The sequence below is a fragment of the Pristiophorus japonicus genome, chromosome 14, assembly GCF_044704955.1.
Source record: "Pristiophorus japonicus isolate sPriJap1 chromosome 14, sPriJap1.hap1, whole genome shotgun sequence".
NCBI lineage: Eukaryota > Metazoa > Chordata > Chondrichthyes > Pristiophoridae > Pristiophorus > Pristiophorus japonicus.
Genome location: NC_091990.1, coordinates 154,800,269 through 154,817,336, shown reverse-complemented (window position 1 = coordinate 154,817,336; position 17,068 = coordinate 154,800,269). Strand labels below are relative to the sequence as shown.

The following is a 17,068-nucleotide window of genomic DNA, read 5'->3' as shown; positions in this document are numbered from 1 at the left end:
AGTCCAAAAGAAAGTCAGAATTTAAGTTTGAGTCCGAGTCAGGCAGACACACAGTCTGAAGTTATTGAGAGTTCAAATGTAGATCAAGGGTATCCCTTGGAGGGAATCTTTCCCCAGGATCAGCCGAGAAGAATCATGGTAAGTTCTACACTATGTTTAGAAGGTTCTGTTCGAGAGCGAATGTATCCTCTTTGAAACAGAAAACCAGTGGTTAAATTTGATTTGTAAAAATCGCAAAATAAGTCCATATCTGTTGTTATGTATAACCATGCAAGTTATGTATGATGATTGTTTGTTGTAATTACTTCTTCATTAAGGAGGGAGAAGTGTAATATAGTTCCACCTTATGGACGACTGCTCTACCTAGTGGACTACTGTGGTAATGCAGCCTCTGCTGTTTACAACAAGAATAAAAGGAATGGAGCCACCTTGGAGTCCTGTATGTGTTGTGAGGTTGTAACGAATATATCACAACAAACCTTAAGGGAATCGTCAATTTTCGTCCCATGTGGTACTAATGTCTTGAAATTTCAAGATAGCCCAGACAGATAAAGGACTGAAATCTGTTTGGAATGTGTCAGCCTTGGCTCAGTGGCAGTACTCTTGCCTCTGAGTCAGAAGGTTACGGGATCAAGCTCCGAGCTCTAGGACATAATCCAGGCTAACACTCCTGTGTAGTGCTGAGGAAGTGTTGCACTGTCAGAGGTGCCATCTTTCAGATGAGGTCTCGTCTGCTCTCTCAGGTGAGATCCCATGGCACAATTTTGAAGAAGAGCAGGGGAGTTCGCCCCAAAACCCTGTCCAATATTTATCCCTCAAGCAACATCGTTAAAAAAGGTTATCTGGTCATTATCACATTGCTGTTTGTGGGATCTTGCTTTGTGCAAATTGGCAGCCGCATTTCCTACATTACAACAGCGACTACAGTTTAAAAAAAGCTACTTCATTGGCTCCATATATGTCACAGCATTTTTGGTAACCTGCTAGTAACAATAAATCTGAGCTTCTTTGAAAACTGATTCTCTCTTTCTCTCCCCTACACCCCACAACGACCATTCCAGTAGACAGTCACTCTGATAATGAAGTTTACTCACAGAATCATATCTGTTAGCCAACGTCCCAGACTCCTCCATCACTATCCCTGGGTATCTCCTGTCCCAACGGTGGCGGCACAGTGGTATACAGTCAGGAAGAAATGCCTTCTGGAGTCCTCAACATTGACTCCGGATCCCATGAAGTCTCATGGCATCAGGTCAAGCATTGCCAAGGAAACCTCCTATTGATTACCACCGGTCAGCTAATGAATCAGTACTCCTCCATGTTGAACACTACTTGAAGGATGCACTGTGGGTAGCAAGGGCACAAAATGTATTCTGGGTGGGGGACTTCAATGTCCATCACCAAGAGTGGCTCGGTAGCACCACTACTGACCGAGTTGGCCAAATCTTGAAGGACATAGCTGCCAAAGGCGGCCTGCAGCAGATGGTGACGGAACCAATACGAGAGAGAAACCTACGTGACTTCGTCCTCATCAATCTACCTGTCACCAATGCATCTGTCCATGAAAGTATCAATAGAATTGACCACCACACAGTCATTGTGGAGAGGAAGTCCTGTCTTCACACTGAGGACCCCCTCCATTGTGTTGTGTGGCACTACCACCGTGCTAAATGGGATAGATTCAGAACAGATCTAGCAGCTCAAAACTGGACATCCATGAGGCGCTGTGGACCATCAGCGGCAGCAGAATTGTATTCCACCACAATCTGTAACCTCATGGCATACCCCTCACTCTAACATTACCAGCAAGCCAGGGCATCAAACCTAGTTCAATAAGTAGTATAGAAGAGCATGCCAGGACCAGGCATACCTAAAAATGAGGTGCCAACCTGGTGAAGCTACAACACAGGACCACAAGCATGCTAAACAGCGGAAGCAGCATGCTATAAACAGAGCTACGCAATCCCACAATCAACAGATCAGATCAAAGCTCTGTCGTTCTGTCACATCTGGTCATGAATGATGATGGACAATTAAATATCTAATGGGAGGAGGAGGCTCCATGAATATCCCCATCCTCAATGATGGCGGAGCCCAGCATGTGTGCAAAGGACAAGGCTGAAGGGTTTATAGCCATCTTCAGCTAGAAGTGCCGAGTGGATGATCTATCTCGGCCTCCTCCTGAGGTCCCCACCATTACAGAAACCAGCCTTCAGCAAATTCGATTCACTCCATGTAATATCAAGAAATGGCTGAGTGCGCTGGATACTGCAAAAGCTATGGGTCCCGACAATATCCCAGGTGTAGTGCTGAAGATTTGTGCTCCACAACTAGCTATGCATCTAACTGTTGCAGTACAGCTACAACACTGGTATCTACTCGAAAAGTGGAAAATTGCCCAGGTATGTCCTGTCAACAAAAGCAGTACAAATCCAATCCAGACAATTACCACCCCATCAGCCAACTCTCAATCATCAGCAATGTAATGGAAGGTGTCGTCAACAGTGCTATCAAGTAACACTTACTCACCAATAATCTGCTCACCGATGCTCAGTTTGGGTTGCACCATGACCACTCAGCTCCAGATCTCATTACAACTTTGGCCCAAACATGAACAAAAGAGCAGAATTCCAGAAGTGAGGTGAGAGTGACTGCCCTTGACATCAAGCAGCATTTGACGAAATGTGGCATCAAGGAACCCTAATAAATTTGAAGTCAATGGGAATCAGGGGGAAAACTCTCCACTGGCTGGAGTCATACCAAGCACAAAGGAAGATGGTTGTGGTTGTTGGAGGTCAATCATCTCAGCCCCAGGACATCGCTGCAGGAGTTTCTCGGGCAGTGTCCTAGGCCAACCATCTTCAGCTGCTTCATCAATGAACTTCCCTCCATCATAAGGTTAAAAGTGGGGATGTTCACTGATGATGAAACAATGTTCATTTCCATTTGCAATTCCTCAGACAATGATGCAGTCCGTGCATGTAGCTAGACCTGGACAACATTCAGGCTTGGGCTGATAAATGGCAAGTAACACTGGTGCCATACAAGTAACTTGCAATGGCTTCTCCTGCAATGGCTTCTTGTCCCACTCTGGCATCGTTACGTCTAGTGTCCCTCAAAGATCTAGAAACATAGAAACTTAGAAAATAGGTGCAGGAGTAGGCCATTCGGCCCTTCAAGCCTGCACCACCATTCAATGAGTTCATGGCTGAACATGCAACCTCAGTACCCCATTCCTGCTTTCTTGCCATACCCCTTGATCCCCCTAGTAGTAAGGACTACATCTAACTCATTTTTGAATATATTTAGTGAATTGGCCTCAACAACTTTCTGTGGTAGAGAATTCCACATGTTCACCACTCTCTGGGTGAAGAAGTTTCTCCTTATCTCAGTCCTAAATGGCTTACCCCTTATCCTTAGACTGTGACCCCTGGTTCTGGACTTCCCCAACATTGGGAACATTCTTCCTGCATCTAACCTGTCTAAACCCGAATTTTAAACGTTTCTATGAGAGCCCCTCTCATTCTTCTGGACTCCAGTGAATACAAGCCCAGTTGATCCAGTCTTTCTTGATATGTCAGTCCCGCCATCCCGGGAATCAGTCTGGTGAACCTTCGCTGCACTCCCTCAATAGCAAGAATGTCCTTCCTCAAGTTAGGAGACCAAAACTGTACACAATACTCCAGGTGTGGCCTCACCAAGTCCCTGTACAACTGTAGCGACACCTCCCTGCCCCTGTACTCAAATCCCCTCACTCTGAAGGCCAACATGCCATTTGCTTTCTTAACCGCCTGCTGTACCTGCATGCCAACCTTCAATGACTGATGTACCATGACACCCAGGTCTCGTTGCACCTCCCCTTTTCCTAATCTGTCACCATTCAGATAATAGTCTGTCTCTCTGTTTTTACCACCAAAGTGGATAACCTCACATTTATCCACATTATACTTCATCTGCCATGCATTTGACCACTCACCTAACCTATCCAAGTCACTCTGCAGCCTCATAGCATCCTCCTCGCAGCTCACACTGCCACCCAACTTAGTGTCATCCGCAAATTTGGAGATACTACATTTAATCCCCTCGTCCAAATCATTAATGTACAATGTAAACAGCTGGGGCCCCAGCACAGAACCTTGCGGTACCCCACTAGTCACTGCCTGCCATTCTGAAAAGTACCCGTTTACTCCTACTCTTTGCTTCCTGTCTGACAACCAGTTCTCAATCCCTGTCAGCACACTACCCCCAATCCCATGTGCTTTAACTTTGCACATTAATCTCTTGTGTGGGACCTTGTCGAAAGCCTTCTGAAAGTCCAAATATACCACATCAACTGGTTCTCCCTTGTCCACTCTACTGGAAACATCCTCAAAAAATTCCAGAAGATTTGTCAAGCATGATTTCCCTTTCACAAATCCATGCTGACTTGGAACTATCATATCACCTCTTTCCAAATGCACTGCTATGACATCCTTAATAATTGATTCCATCATTTTACCCACTACTGATGTAAGGCTGACCGGTCTATAATTCCCTGTTTTCTCTCTCCTTCCTTTTTTAAAAAGTGGGGTTACATTGGCTACCCTCCACTCGATAGGAACTGATTCAGAATCTCTGGAATGTTGGAAAATGACTGTCAATGCATCCGCTATTTCCAAGGCCACCTCCTTAAATACTCTGGGATGCAGTCCATCAGGCCCTGGGGATTTATCGGCCTTCAATCCCATCAATTTCCCCAACACAATTTCTCGACTAATAAGGATTTCCCTCAGTTCCTCCTTCTTACGAGACCCTCTGACCCCTTTTATATCCGGAAGGTTGTTTGTGTCCTCCTTAGTGAATACCGAACCAAAGTACTTGTTCAATTGGTCTGCCATTTCTTTGTTCCCCATTATGACGTCCGTTGATTCTGACTGCAAGGGACCTACGTTTGTCTTTACTAACCTTTTTCTCTTTACATATCTATAGAAACTTTTGCAGTCCGTCTTAATGTTCCCTGCAAGCTTCCTCTCGTACTCTATTTTCCCTGCCCTAATCAAACCCTTTGTCCTCCTCTTCTGAGTTCTAAATTTCTCCCAGTCCCCAGGTTCACTGCTATTTCTGGCCAATTTGTAAGCCACTTCCTTGGCTTTAATACTATCCCTGATTTCCCTTGATAGCCACGGCTGAGCCACCTTCCGTTTTTTATTTTTACGCCAGACAGGGATATACAATTGTTGTAGTTCATCCATGCAGTCTCTAAATGTCTGCCATTGCCCATCCACTGTCAACCCCTTAAGTATCATTCACCAATCTATCCTAGCCAATTCACGCCTCATACCTTCAAAGTTACCTTTCTTTAAGTTCTGGACCATGGTCTCTGAATTAACTGTTTCATTCTCCATCCTAATGTAGAATTCCACCATATTATTGTCACTCTTCCCCAAGGGGCCTCGCACAATGAGATTGCTAATTAATCCTCTCTCATTACACAACACCCAGTCTAAGATGGCCTCCCCCCAAGTTGATTCCTCGACATATTGGTCTAGAAAACCATCCCTTATGCACTCCAGGAAATCCTCCTCCACCGTATTGCTTCCAGTTTGGTTAGCCCAATCTATATGCATATTAAAGTCACCCATGATAACTGCTGCAATTTTAGTGCATGCACCCCTAATTTCCTGTTTGATGCCCTCCCCAACATCACCACTACTGTTTGGAGGTCTGTACACAACTCCCACTAACGTTTTTTGCCCTTTGGTGTTCTGCAGCTCTACCCATATAGATTCCACATCATCCAAGCTAATGTCCTTCCTAACTACTGCATTAATCTCCTCTTTAACCAGCAATGCTACCCCACCTCCTTTTCCTTTTATTCTATCCTTCCTGAATGTTGAATACTCATGGATGTTGAGTTCCCAGCCCTGAACATCCTGGAGCCACGTTTCTATAATCCCAATCACATCATATCCGTTAACATCTATTTGCACAGTTAATTCATCCAGCTTATTACGGATACTCCTTGTATTAAGACACAAAGCCTTCAGGCTTGTTTTTTTAACACCCTTTGTCCTTTTAGAATTATGATGTAGTGTGGCCCTTTTTGTTTCTTGCCTTTGTTTACTCGGCCTTCCACTATTGCTTTTTACCTTTCGACCATCTGTTTCTGACTCCATATTACTTCACCCTATCTCGCTGCATAGGTTCCCATCCCCCTGCCATATTAGTTTAAACACTCCCGAACTGCATTAGAAAATGTTACCCCTAGAACATCAGTTCCAGTCCTGCCAAAGTGCAGACCGTCCCTTTTGTACAGGTCCCACTTCCCCCAGAACTGGTTCCAATGTCCCAGGAATTTGAATCCCTCCCTCTTGCACCACTGCTCAAGCCACGTATTTATTCTAACTATCCTGCTCCCTCTACTCTGATTAGCACGTGGCACTGGTAGCAATCCAGAGATTACTACCTTTGAGGTCCTACTTTTTAATTTATCTCCTAGCTCCCTAAATTCAGCTTGTAGGACCTCTTCCTGCTTCTTACCTATATCGTTGGTAGCTACATGTACCACGACAACTGGCTGTTCACCCTCCCTCTCCAGAATGCTCTGCAGCCGCTCCGAGACATCCTTGACCCTTGCACCAGGGAGGCAACATACCATCCTGGAGTCTCGGTTGCGGTCGCAGAAACTCCTATCTATTCCCCTTACAATAGAGTCCCCTATCACTATAGCTCTCCCACTCTTTTTCCCACCCTTCTGTGCAGCAGAGCCAGCCACGGTGCCATTAACTTGGCTGCTGCTGCCCTCCCCTGATGAATCATCCTCCTCAACAGTACCCAAAGCGGTGTATCTGTTTTGCAGGGGGATGACCGCAGGGGACCCCTGTACTACCTTTCTTGCACTGCTCTTCCTGCTGGTCTTCCATTCCCTAGCTGGCTGTGGACCCTTCACCTGCGGTAAGACCAACTCGCTACACGTGCTACTCACGTCATTCTCAGCATCGTGGATGCTCCAGAGTAAATCCACCCTCAGCTCCAACTCCGCAACACGGTCTGTCAGGAGCTGGAGGCGGATACACTTCCCGCACACGTAGTCGTCAGGGACACCGGTAGTGTCCCTGAGTTCCCACATGGTACAGGAGGAGCATATCACGTGACCGAGCTCTCCTGTCATGACTTAACCCTTAGATTAACTTAAATTGGCAACAACAATGCTAAAGTTTACTCACTGTTATAGAAGAGAAAAAAGAAAAACTACTTACCAATCAACAGCCAATCACTTACCCCCTTGGCTGTGACATCACCTTTCTGTTTCTTTCTACTTCTTTTTTGCCCTCTCCCTGTAGCTGCACTGGCTAGCCACACCACGCACCTCCTCGACGCCTCTCGCGGCCTTTTATAGGCCCCTCGCCGACCCCAGACTCATGCCTCACCACGCACCTCCCGACGCCTCTCACGGCCTTTTGTAGGCCTCTTGCCGACCCCGGACTCACGCCTCTCCACTCACCTCCCGACGCCTCTCGCGGCCTTTTGTCGGCCTCTCGCCAACCTCGGACTCACGTCTCTCCACTCTGTCCTTGGCTCCCTCTTATTTCTCATCTATACGGTTCCCCTTGGCAATATCATCCAAAAATACGAAGTCAGTTTCCACATGTACGCTGACGACATCCGACTCTACCTCTCCACCACTGCTGTCGACCCCTGCTTGGTATCTAAATTGTCAGATTGCTTGTCCAACATCCAGTACAGGATGAGCAGAAATTTTTTCCAATTAAATATTGGGAAGACCAAAGCCATTATCTTTGGTCCTCGCTACAAACTGCGTTCCTTAACCACAGACTCCATCCCTCTCCCTAGCCTCAATCTGAGGGTGAACAAGACTGTTCACGACCTAGGTGTCATATTTGACCCTGAAATGACTTTCCAGCCACACATCCACGGCAGAACTAAAACCATCTTTTTCCACCTCCATAACATTGCCCGCCTCCACCCCTGCCTCAGCTCTTCTGCTGCTGAAACCCTCATTCATGCCTTTGTTACCTCTACTCGCTGTTTCCTGTCTGTAAGTGGTTTCCCTTAGGTGTTTTCGAAGCACCCCCACTTTACAATAGTTCTAATGCTGGGAGTGATTACTGGCATTATCATAGATGGTTCTCTGGATCGAGGAAGACTTGCTTCCACTCTTAGAATGAGTTCTTAGGTGGCTGTACAGTCCAATACGAGAACTACAGTCTCTGCCACATGTGGGACAAACAGTCATCAAGGGAAGGGGTGGGTGGGACTGGTTTGCCGCATGCTCTTTTCACTGCCTGCACTTGATTTCTGCATGCTTTCGACGACGAGACTCGAGGTGCTCAGTGCCCTCCCGGATGAACTTCCTCCTCTTAGGGTGGTCTTTGGCCAGGGTCTCCCAGGTGTCAGTGGGGATGTTGCACTTTATCAGCGAGGCATTGAGGATGTCTTTGTAATGTTTCTGCTACCCTCCTTTGGTTCGGTTGCCATGAAGGAGTTCCAAGTAGAGCGCTTGCTTTGGGAGTCTCGTGTCTGGCATGCGAACTATGTCGTCTGCCCAGCGGTGCTGATCATGTGTGGTCAGTGCTTCAATGCTGGGGATGTTGGCCTGGATGAGGACGCTAACGTTGATGCGTTTGTCCTCCCAGGGGATTGTAGGATCTTGCGGAGACATCGTTGGTGGTATGTCTCCAGCGACTTGAGGTGTCTACTGTACATGAACCATGTTTCTGAGCCATACATGAGAGTGGTTATTACTACAGCCCTGTAGACCTGATTACTGTACTGAACAGATGACTAAGTCAGGGATGAGAACCTTGGTCCGAGTACCGGCAATTCTTTTATTAAAGTTAAAACACACACCTGAACCCAGTAAAACCACACACACCCTGGTGTGTAAAACAAACAAATGCAGTACAAAACACAGCCTGGCCCTTCTAAACAGGTCCCTATTGCGAAGTACCCACGTCTAAAACCTCCCCTGAAAACCGCTAAGATATTGGTTCGGAGAACCCAAGTTACCGTGGCTATGATCTTAAAAGATATGTGTGCATAGATGATGCTCACCGATTCATTGACTTACACGCTGCTTTTCCTGATGAAATGTGTCTCTTCTGGTTTCTTCTCTCTGTCCCATATGGAGGGCTTGGTCCTTGTAGAGGCGAGGCGAGCAAGAGCAAGAGAGCGAGTTATGGCCTACACGGCCTCGTTTATATCCCAATACTGTCCGCCCTTTCAGGCTGAATAAAGTTTGTTTTGAGGCTTCCTGTGGGTGTGTCTTCTTTTGGCCCAATAAAGTTTCCTTGTTTTCGTGGCTTCCTGTTTTGAGTCCAGTGATGGGTTTTCACTTCCGACCGAGCTGGGCTTAATGGCTTTCTATTGTTCTGGTATCTTTTCCAGGTAATGGCTCGATCACTGATCAGTTCACCTGATTTACCTTTGACGAGTTCACATTGCTTAACAATGGATTCTCCTTTTGCTCATCACCTGCAATGAATTGCCTTATTTTAGCCATTGTCTTCCCAGAACCCCTGCCCATCATTCTAAGTCCAACATGGAGAAGCACCTGGGCCCCTCCCACAAACAGCTTCCAGCTTTTTCTGCAGTGAGAAAAATATTAAAACGCAATGTCCAGACAATATCCAATAAATCTTTGGGGATTCGACGCTTACTAACCAATTTATCAACTATGCCAATACATTACCCCCAATCCTATGTGCTTTAATTTTGCACACTAACCTCTCATGTGGACTTTATCAAAGGTCTTCTGAAAATCCAAATACACTAAATCCACTGGTTCTCCCTTATCTATTCTATCAGTTACATCCTCAAAAAACTCCAGTAGGTTTGTCAAACATGATTTTCCTTTCATAAATCCATGTTGACTTTGTTTAATACCATTGATATTACCTAAGTGTGCCGTTATCACAGTCTTTATAACAGCAGTAAGGAAAATAGCATTTTCCCTACTACTGATGTCAGGCTAATCGGTCTGTAGTTCTCAGTTTTCTCTTTCCCTCCTTTTTTAAATACTGGGGTTATATTTGCCACCCTCCAATCTGCAGAAACTGTTCCATAATTTATAGAATTTTGGAAGATGACAACCAATGCATCTACTATTTCCATGGCTACCTCTTTTAGTTCTCTGGGATGCAGATCATCATCAGGCCCTGGGGATTTATCTGCCTTCAGTCCCATTAGTTTCTCCAACACTACTTTTTTACTAATAATCATTTCCTTTAATTCCTCTTGCTCACTAAACCTTTGATTCCCTAGCATTTCTGGGACGTTATTTGTGTCCTCTTCCATGAAGGCTGAACCGAAGTATTTATTTAATTGTTCTGCCATTTCCTTGTTCCAAGTTCACCCATTTCTGTCTGTAAAGGACCTACATTTGTCTTCTGGTGGTTCGGTGTCAAATTTATGTGTTTTGTCTTGTAACATTGCTGTTGAAACGCCTTGGGATGTTTTACTACGTTAAAGGCGCTATATAAATAAAATATATTATTATTATTCTGTGCCTCAGAGTTGCCTCCTGACTTCCTAAAGCCTTTTCACCATCTACAAGGCACAAGCCAGGAATGTGATAGAATACTTTCCCCCTGTCTGGATCAGTGCAGCTCCAACAACACTCAAGAAGCTCGACACTATCCATATCAAAACAGCCCATTTGATTGGCACCCCATCCACCACCTTAAACATTTCCTCCCTCCACCACTAGCGCACTGTGGCTGCAGTGTGTACCATCTACAAGATGCACTGCAGCAACTCGTGAAGGCTTCTCCCTCCAAGTCACACACCATCCTGACTGAGAAATATATCACCATTTCTTCAGCGTCACTGGGTAAAAGTCCTGGTACTCCCTCTCTGACAGCATTGTGGAAGTACCATCACCACGCGGACTGCAGCAGTTCAAGAAGACATTCACCGCCACCTTCTCACATGGGCAAATAGGGATGGGCAATAAATGCTGTGTTTGCCAGCGATGCCCACATACCGTGAATTAATTTTTTTAAACTGGTAAAACTAACAGTGGTTCAAATGAATTGCCTGTACTTGCCACTCTGATACAGAAGCAGTTCCAAGCTGCTATTAACCTCTCCCTCCCGCTGCCCCCCTCCCTACGGCCACCCCCCCCCCCCCCACCGCTCATTCATTTTATGGATACTTCCATATCAGATGTAGACAGTCTTGTGTAGAGCAGTAAACTATTTATCGAGGGCCAATAAAAATTGGATCATATTTGCTGTTTAATCTGACTTTCTGCCCTCTTCCTTCCAATTATTGGTAACCTACAGAATGTCCGTCACAACACTTTGGGCCCAAGTTTCCACAGGAGTTGCTCCTGTTTTTTTGGAGCAACTAGTATTTTTTGGAGTATCCTAAAAATCACAATTCTCCACATTTAGTTTGCTCCAGTTTCAGTGAGTTAGTTCAGTTTCTTTTTAGTTCTGTTTTTTTTTTCAGAAGGAGGCGTTGCCAGCCACTTACACCTGTTTTGGCCATTTAAGCAAGTTTAGACTGAGAAAGGTTACTCCAAACTAACTTAGGCTAGCGTATGTGTCCACTTTTGTACGCTCAGAAAAACTTTGTGGGCACTTTAGAAATCTGCCGCTGGTAGCCAGAGATAGTGGGCGGGAGGTGGGGGGAGGGGAAGGAAAGGGAAGTTAGAGGATTTTCCAAAGCATTAAACACTTCACTTTTAACAATAACGTTTTTTTTTAAATCCCAAGCAGCGAGATCGGGCGAGCCTGATTAAACTGAGCATATTTTTAGTAAAGATAGCTAGATATTCAAGTATTGGAAAACCTTTGAAAATTCGCTTCTCCCCGCCAGATCAAAACTCTTCCCCCCACCCCACCACCGTTGGATCAAAACTTTTCCCCCCCAATCAAAACTCTTTCTCCCTGCCCCAATGAAAACTCTTACCCCCCTGCCAGATCAAAACTCTTCCCCCTCCTCCACAAATTCTTCCCCTTCCCCCCGATCAAAAATCTTCACCCCACCAACCTGTCTCTTGTAGCCCTCAGCACGGAAAGGCAGCGGTCGGCCTGTGCGGCAGGCCACTTGGCCCGGGATCGGGACGGCGTGCTTCGGGCCCCTCCCACACAGCCTGCAGAGCGTCGCAGAGATTTGGGCTGCCAGGAGCTACTGCGCATGCGCACAAACTCTAGTGCGCATGTGCAGACGTCCCAGCAATGTTTTCAGCGCCGGGACCTAGCTCCGCCCTCCACCCATTGTGCTGTGCTGTGCTGAGCCCAAAGATGTCCCAAGAAGCATGGAGAATTACAATGTAAGTTTTCAGCGCCATTTTTATTCTAGAAAGTCGATGCACTTCACTGAGGTACGACGTTCTTAGGGTTGGTGGAAACTTGGGCCCTATGAAACTAGAGCTGTTATTGCTAGGAAGATAAATCATGCAGAAGCAAAATGCCTGTTGGTATTGCTGATGGAATCTCATTATGGCCCACAAAATGCTACATCCAATCCCAAAGATTTCACCTTCAAGTACAAACCTTATTGTTTTCAATTTTCACTGACATCTATATAGTAAACGTATTGAAAGAAAGCATCACCAATTTGTATCTTGACAAAATAATTTAGAATGATTGTGTTTTGATCAGTCACAGTCGTTGGTGGATACTGATGAAATTTTTGACTGCAATTTATACTCAAGTGTAAATTATATATTGGACTGGCACCAAAGTAGAGACAGAAAGTGGCAGAGGGGAATCAGCTGCTCCCAGATTAGCAGCCTGCTCAATATTGCTGCAGATGCCATGACCTCCAGACCATTAATCAGCAAGAATCTTTAAAATGCCATTGGAATATACTAGAGGTATTCAAAAGTGAATAAAACAAGATCATTCACTGAGAACATTTATCTGCAATTTATTAAAGGACAACAAATTACTGCTTTTCATTGACATTTTATTCCTGGCATAATAAATCATATCAGTCATCCAGAATAAGAGGTACAACATACTCTATTATGATGTGGATACATTTCAGATATTTGGCTGTGACTTATTTTCTGATCTTGAACATTTTCAGCTGATCAGAGAGAGCCAGCATGGATTTGTAAAGGGTGGTTATGCCTGACGAACCTGAAGAGGTGACGAAAGTAGTGGACAGAGGAATGTCCATGGATGTAATTTATATGGACTTCCAGAAGGCACTCGATAAAGTCCCTCAAAAGAAACTGTTAGCTAAAGTTGGAGTTCATGGAATTGAAGGCAAATTATTGACCTGGTTAGGAAATTGGCTGAATGACAGGAGACAGAGAGTAGGGGTAATGGGCAAGTACTCTAATTGACAGGATGTGACTAGTGGTGTCCCACAAGGACCTCCGTTGGGGCCTCAAGTATTCAACAACAACAACAGCAACAACTTTTATTTATATAGCTCCTTTAACGCAGTAAAACATCCCAAGGCGCTTCCCAGCAGTGTTATAAGACAAAATTTGAAATGTATTTTATAATTTTGAAATCACCATATTTATTAATGACTTAGATGATGGGACTTAGAGAGCCAAATATCCAAATTTGCCGATGACACAAAGAAAGGCGGCATTGAAAATAGTGTAGATGGAAACATAACATTACAAAGAGAAATTAATAAATTAAGTGAATTGGCAAAACTGTGGCAAATGGATTTCAATGTAGACAAGTGTGAGGTCATCCACTTTGGAACTGAAAAGGATAGAGCAGGGTACTTTCTAAATGGTGAAAAGCTTGAAACATTGGAGGTCCATGTACATACATCATTAAAATGTCATGGATAGGTACAGAAAATAATCAAAAAGGCTATTGGAATGCTGGGCTTTATATCTAGAGGACTAGAATACAAGGGGGTAGAAATTATGCTACAGCTGCACAAAGCCCTGGTTAGACCACATCTGAAATACTGTGTTCAGTTCTGGGCACCACACCTTAGGAAGGATACATTGGCCTTGGAGGGAGTGTAGCGTAGATTTGCCAGAATGATACCTGGGGGGAGAAATTCAGTCGTGCGACATTAATCCAGATGGAGCGGTACTTTTAGCGCCTTGAAAAGGTTTGCGCTTCCTGCCCAGAAATTCATCAGAATTGGTCGAAGAGCCGACAGACAATAAATCAGCCGTTGCACACCAGAGCTGGGGGGGTCGATAACGAAAGTTTGCAGACCCATTGTGCATGTGCGGAACTCCGAATCAGATCCCGAGAAAAGCCGAGTCTTAAAGGTGCGGCATAGTAATGCACCCAGTTTTCGAAATCACATGTTTTCAACCTATGCTGTATGTCTGTCTGCCGCTGCAAACTGGGAGCCTCTGTGTAAATGTTGCGCTGACTGTGACCTCCGAGGAAAGCGCTTCTTCATCCCTTTAAGTAGCCACCAGTTAACGACTCTGCAGATGTTATTATTGGCGGGAACTCAATGAGGCACTCGCACCGAATTTACCGATCAGGGCACAAGCGTGCGCGTTGCAGCAGGAATACGTCATGATCGGAGCAAGGATCAGCAGGCAGGCACTAATGGTTTGCGCCCCCAGTGAGCCTCTAATGAATTTTCCGTCGGGGCGCTGAAAGCTACTCTGGCCACCAACTGTGGCTATAGACAACTGAAAATCCAGCCCCTGGACTCATAGGGTTAAATTACGATGAGAGATTACACGAACTAGGGTTGTATTCCCTGAAATTTAGAAGGTTAAGGGTTGATTTGATCTAAATTTTCAAGCTTATAAAGTGAAATGATAGGTTAGATCGGGACAAACTATTTCTGTTGATTGGGGAGTCTAGAACGTGGCATAAAAATTAGAGCCAGGCCTTTCAGGAATGAAATTAGGAAATACTTCTACACACAAAGGGTGTAAAAGTTTGGAATAGTCTTCCGCAAATGGCTGTTGATGCGAGGTCATAGAATCATAGAATGGTTACAGCACGGAAGAAGACCTTTTGGCCATTTGGTCTGTCGAGCCCGTGCCGGCTCTCTGCAAGAGCACCTCAGCTAGTCCCACTCCCCTGCCCTTTCCCCGTAGCCATGCAATTTTTTTTTTCTTTCAGGTACTTATCCAATTTCCTTTTGAAAGCCTCCACCACCCTTTCAGGCAGTGCATTCCAGGTCCTAACCACTCGCTGTGTAAAAAATATTTTTTTTCTTATGTCAATTGTTAATATTAAATCTGAGATTAATAGATTTTTATTGACCAAAGGTATTAAGGGCAATGGGCCAAAGGCAGGTATGTGGAGTTAGGTCACAGAGCAGGCATGATCTCATTGAATGGCAGAACAAGCTCAAGGTGCTAAATGGCGTACTCCTGTTCCTATGTTCCTAAATGCTATAAAGGTGGTAACATCAGTTAGCTCACTCAGCTGCTCCATTTGGACTTTTCCAGTGTTGTCCTTCAACCTATAAATACAACGGCCTGTAAATTCCTGGAGCACCAATCCGCCAGTGTGGGTGGGCTGCTGGAGCCTGAAAGAAAGCATCAGCAGCAGCTGCCCAGCCCAAGCCAATCCGACCTTCTAAGATGAAGTGGAATTCTTAAGAGGCCCAAATGGGCTGAAGATTTTATTTTTAACTTTTTGGCTCCCAGTCGAGCCATGTCCCTCCAGGATCGATCACCTTATCGTCTCTGAAGGTGAGGAGCTATTAGAAGGCCTCACAGTGACTTTCACCAGGTCTCAACTGGCAATAGTCCTGCAAAGGCCTTTCAAGGATATAAAGGGAGAAATTTGTTGAGGAAATCAAGGAGCTTGCAAGATTGGATGATATGCCTAAGGTCCGCTCCAAGCAAAATTTAAAGGTTCAGTCAAAAAGAGGCAGAATCCCGGCTCATATTTCAGCTTTTCCCTCACCCCCGCCAGTGATGAATAAGACTTATGTTGCCTGCAGCATCAGGAATATCGCTAATACAAAAACAAGACAGGCAGCATCTGTGGAGAGAGAAGTAGAGTTAACATTTCAGGTCGATGACCTTTCATCACTAATATCATTGTTTATTGTGCTGCCTGTTATATAAACACTCTTTTAAAAAAATCAACATCTACATTTTCTGTGTATTTTGCATATTTATAAAACATGCCACGAACAATTTTTGACGTCAATAGATTTTCCCTGTATTTTTCACTGTATAAAATGAACATCAACCAGATTCTCAGTGACCTCCTGGTAGTTGAAATGATCAATATTATGATATTGGTTTGCAGCGATGGGCGATTGTTAACTCCACTGGCACCCCGTTTTCCTATTTTTCCGAAAGCTCACAACATTTCAATCAAATGTCTGCGTCATTAGATAAGCACGCATTTGCTCAACTGTTTTGCGATGAGCTACAGTGCAAATTTCATTTGGAAGCAGGGCACTTTTGTTATGTTCCTTACTTCAAGTGCAAGGCAGACATCATCTTATTTACGTTTATTAAAAGGGTAGAAAAACAACATTAAGCGAACAAATCAACATAAAACGCAATGACATAGCAACCCAAGAATGGCCTGCAGACTTGTAACATTTCCACGGTTGCTCCTAGCGGGCTAATGTTTTGGCAGATAATCCGCTCCTATGCTTTTGATAATCTAATGACCAAATATTTTCTCTTGTTATAACATAATTAGTGTTCCATGTCACCAGCTGTGAAACAACAAAACGTAATATGGCACCAAATAATAATAGTTCAAAATGAAATTATCCTCTGCTGCTGCAGAAGAGCAACAAATGCACAATTAGGAACAGAGGAACTTTACGAACAGGAGTAGGCCATTCAGACCCTCGGGCCTGCTGTGTCATGCAATTACACCATGGCTTATCTCAATCTCAATTCCATTTTCCCAGTCTTTGCTCCATATCTCTTGATATCCTAAACTAATTACAATTTTGACAGTTCCAAAAATCTAGAAGAACATAAGAATTAGGAGCAGGAGTAGGCCATTCAGACCCTCGAGCCTGCTGCGCCATTCAGTAAGATCATGGCTGATCTTCTACCTCAACTCCACTTTCCTGCACTATCCATACATCTCTTGAATCCCTTCATACCCAAAAATCTATCCTCTGTCATGAATGTACGCAATGTCTGAGCCTTTGCAGCCCTCTAGGGTAGAGAATT

At 44.7% G+C, this 17,068-nt stretch overlaps 1 protein-coding gene across 1 annotated transcript in view; it reads left to right on the top strand.

Annotated features, from left to right (window-relative positions):
- Nucleotides 1-17,068, top strand: part of LOC139279649 (leucine zipper protein 2-like) — a 256,324-nt gene that overhangs the window by 138,006 nt on the left and 101,250 nt on the right. The window lies entirely within an intron of this gene.